The sequence below is a fragment of the Pipistrellus kuhlii genome, unplaced genomic scaffold (assembly GCF_014108245.1).
Source record: "Pipistrellus kuhlii isolate mPipKuh1 unplaced genomic scaffold, mPipKuh1.p scaffold_m20_p_19, whole genome shotgun sequence".
Lineage (NCBI taxonomy): Eukaryota > Metazoa > Chordata > Mammalia > Chiroptera > Vespertilionidae > Pipistrellus > Pipistrellus kuhlii.
Window position 1 is genome coordinate 11,701,560 of NW_023425504.1, and position 4,778 is coordinate 11,706,337.

The following is a 4,778-nucleotide window of genomic DNA, read 5'->3' on the forward strand; positions in this document are numbered from 1 at the left end:
TCCCATCAGAAGGAGCATGTAAGCATCAGAATTGTAATATTTTAAATCTAATTTAAAGTTAAATTGAAGAATAATTGACATAAAACATTATATTGGTTTCAGGTTTACAACATTATGATTCAATATTTACATACACTTCAAAATGATGACAATAACTCTAGGAGAATTATATTTCTAATCCCAGTCCTGTCAATAACTGTTGATTTTTAACAATATTACAGCCTCCGTAAATCTTTTCATTATCAGTAAATGTCAGTTTTATATTATTAATAAATAATACCTGTTTGCTTATCTCATTATTTGATGATTTGAGATAATATATGTTAAAGAATAAGATAAATTGTAAAATGGGTAAAGTACTTTATAAATTCACACAGTAATGTTGTCTATGTACATCTTTCTTCCCCCAGGATAGTTGATTCTTTGAGGGTATAAAATAAATATGCTTCCATTGCCACATGCTGTATGGCATGAGATTATTAAATAAGAACTGAATGAGTGATACATGTATGGATGTTTGCATGCACCAGTGAAAGAGCAACCTTGGGATGTTATATTAAGGAAGCAAGTAGGCACTTCAATTTTTTGCATTTTAGGTTCATTTGGCCCAGACATTATAATGAAATGTAAAATTTATCATTCTCTAACTATAGGATAGACACTTTTCTAAATGCTTTACATGAATTGAACCATGTACTTTTCATAACCAAGCTATGAAGCCATAGCAATACCTTTTCAGCTCTCACCTGTAAAACTTAGAAACTACCTTTTTCTCACTCCCTTGCCAGTGAAGTTCAGTTTTGGATTTCACCCATAAGAGATATTTACAGGAAACTTGGCTAGCATAACAGAAGTAGACACCAGCATTGCTCCTCCTGACATTATATTTAGGTGTGTAGACTTTGGCAAACAGAGTTCAAAGCAGTTTCAGAGCATTCTCCTACTAAGTGATGTCATTAGTAGCATGGGGTTTGTAGATTCCTGCAATTCCTGCAACTCAATGAGGTTGTTGGCAAAATTCTCTTACTCTCCCTCCCACAGCCCTTCCAAATATTTTTGTACGTCTCTAATTTCTATCTTAATAAATAACTAGAATGGTTTCTATCAACACGATCAAACTGTTCAGCACAGGTAAGTGCTATTATTAGCTTACTTGGGTATAGAGATCAAAGCACAGGGAGTGACTAGATATACTTCACTGCCTCTCCTCAAATGAAATACTAAAATCTGTGAATGGGACATGGTGTGTTTTTCTTAAATAACCATTGGAAAGTATCATTTGAAGCTGTTTTACAGTTGCAAACTTTCACCTCAATTTCTGACATAATTATCTTAGTTTCAAACCAATTTTTATTTGCCTTCCAGAGTGAAGCAAGGTATACTTCATTCCCTAGCTGCCTGATATGTGGGTTGCACATTGGAATGTTGTGTTGGCTATGATTGATCATGTGGAAAAGTGATATTCAACCTTAGGTGTTTTCAACAATCCAGAATTGATTTTATTTCAAAATATCCATATAAAGTGTATTTTTATTTTTAAAATAACTTAATATCAATGTTAAATTAGATGACCTTTGGGTTTCAGATGCTTAGAAACAGAATGTTAGTACTAGAATGGTCATAGCTGTGCTAACTAGCTGCTATGTTTGCTTACTTTTACAGTCAAAACTCACATTTAAAATCAGGCAGATAGATCTATAAATATTGATTTGGAGGAATTTCCATAATATATTGTTAAGTGGAAAAAAGAAAGTTGCAGAGTAAATTGATTATATGATTCTATTTTTTTTTTAAAGAAAAGCTATATAAAATAAAACCTAGACATAGAAATTTAGAACTAGAGAGGTTTTTAGGTTACAAAACTCAACCTTCTTATTATATTGATGAGTAAGTTTGAGGCCCATGGAATGATCTAACTAAGGGCCTATACATAGTTAGTTCCAGAATCAATTCCACAGTCTCCATCTTTATATTCTCACTATGTCATTCTGTCTGTAAGCTATGCCTGCACCAAGTCAATAAAGAAATAAAACACCTACCAACAGAGCTACTCTTTTGTGATAGGGGCACCATTAATGAAAACATGATTCTCATTTTAATCTGTAAACAGACATATAACATAGAATGCAATATTTTGCCCCAAAATGTAGTCAATAAAACGAGTACTCTTAATATTCCTTCTAATTTCTGAATTTATCTCTACCTGAAGACTTTAATGTTTTTTTCCTCTACAATTTTATTAATTTTACCAATTTCACTTTATATCACAACTAAAGGCCTGGTGCACAAAAATTTGTGCATTCAGGGGAAGTGGGTGTCACTCAGCTCCGTCTGAACCCTCTCACAGTCTGGAGCCCTCAGGGGATGTCTGATTGACTGCTTAGGCTCACACCCCAAAGGAGTGGGCCTAAACTGCAGTCTGCCCTCCTGCTGTGGGAGGTTACCTGGCAGGCTGCCCTCCCACTGCTGCTACCAGGGGTTTCTCTGCAGAGAATCACCCCTCCACCAGGCTCCTCCACCACTGCTGGTCACGACCGCCCTTATTGCTGTCCCCTCCCTCTGCCCACTGGCATGTGCTTTGGCTGGCCTGGCACCAACTTTTTGTGAGCCCCACCCCTCATTGACCAGTCCTTCCGTCATTCGGTCTATTTGCATATTACACTTTTATTATATAGGATTAGAGGCCCATGAAATTCATGAGGGGGTAGAGGAGGGAGGCCTTCAGTCCAACCTGCACTCTCTACAATCTGGGACCCCTCAAAGGATGTCTGACTGCCCAGTTAGGCCTGATCCCAGTTGGACATCCCTCTCACAATCCAGGAATGCTAGCTCCCAACTGCTCACCTGCCTGCCTTCCTGATTGCCCCTAACTGCTTCTGCCTGCCATCCTGATTGATGACTAAATGCTCCTCTGCCAGCCTGTTTGCCCCTAACTGCCCTTCCCTGCAGGCCTGGTCATCCCTAACTGCCTTCCTCTACAGGCCTGGGCCCGCCCAACTGCTCTCTCCTCAGGCCTGGTCAACGCAATTTCCCTCCTCTGCCAGCCTGGTCACCCCTAACTGCCCTCCCTTACAGGATTGATCATCCTCAACTTCCCTCCATTGCAGGCCTGGTCTCTCACAACTGCCCTCCCTTACAGGCCTGGCTTCTCCCAACTGCCCTCTCCTGCTGGCCATCTTGTGTCCACATGGGGGCAGGATCTTTGACCACATGGAGGTACCAATCTTGTGTGTTGGAGTGATGGTCAATTTGTATATTACTCTTTTATTAGATAGGATAGAGGCCTGGTGCACAGATGGGGGCCAGTTAGTTTGCCCTGAAGGGTGTCCTGGTTCAGGGTGGAGGTTCCCTTGGGTTGCGGGTGGCCTGGGCTAAGGGCCCGTGGTGGTTTTCAGGAAGGCCACTTCCTCTGGCGACCCACAAAGAGGCCCTGGTATCTGGGTTTATTTACCTTCTACAATTGAAACTTTGTAGCTTGGAGTGGAGCCAAGCCTTCTGCTTGCTCCATGGAGGCAGCCATTTCTACTGAGATTTATGTATCTTCTATAATTGAAATTTTGTACTCTTAAGTGGAGGCTTGGGTTGGCCAGGGTGTGTGGAAAGTTTGGATTCCTCCATCACCAGGGGCAACTCAAGCCTTCTGCTCTCTCTAACTCCATGGCTATGGCCATTTCTGTTAGGATTTATTTACTGTACCTTCTATAATTGAAACTTTGTAGCCTGCAGTGGAGGCCTTAACCAGCCAGAATGTGCGGAAAACTCAGCTTCCTCCATCACTGGGGAAACCCAAGCCTCCCTCTGGTTCTCTCTGTGGCTGCAGCCATCTTGGGTTAATTTGCATACTCACTCCTGATTGACCGGTGGACATGGCTAGTGGGTGTAGCAGAGTGATGGTTAATTTGCATATCACTCTTTTATTAGATAGGATGTTACTTTTTCCTGAGAAGTTATATTTTACTGAATTTATTGGGGTGGCACTGGTTAACAATATTATATAGATTTTGGGTGTATAATTCTATAATACATTATCTGTATACTGTATTGCGTGTTCACCACCCCAAGTCAAGTCTCTGTCCATCACCACTTATGCCCCCTGTACCCTCCTCCATCTCCCTCCACCAACCTTCCCTCTCTCCAGCAATTACCACACTGTTGTCCATGTCCATGAGTTTTTTCACTTTTAATTCTTTAACAATGTAAATTTGAAATTTTTATTTTAATAGTAAGAACTATTTTGCATAAAGTCTAAAACTTGCCCTAGCAACTAGCACAGTGCCTGGCCAAAAGGAGAAAGTTAATATTTGTTGAATAAATTCTATTAAATCAAAGATTGAAGTCATTTAGCTTTTTTGGTGTATGTGTGTGTTTTTTTTTTTTTTAATCAGGAAACATTGTTGGATTTTGTCAAATGCCTTTTCTGCCATCATTTAGCTTTTTCATGTATATTGTTTCTTGATATTAAAGCATGGTTTCAGTATCTGAGAACATCATAAGCTTTAAAAAATGTATAATATATAGAACTTGAACAAATGTTACATTTCTTTGAAAATCAGGCTATTTTGATAAATGATTTATTCATTTTCATTTTTCTCTCATTTAGTAAGTAAACATGTGAGACAAGTCCCTTGTATGTCTGGCATTCCTTTTGCTGCACCACAAAATATCACATCTATTCCTAGCACTCAGCATCTGATTAATGAACTAGATATATGTTTGTCTAGTAGTGCCTTGCTTCACATCTAGGCACTGTGCATCATAGATTTTTCCTGCTAATCTAT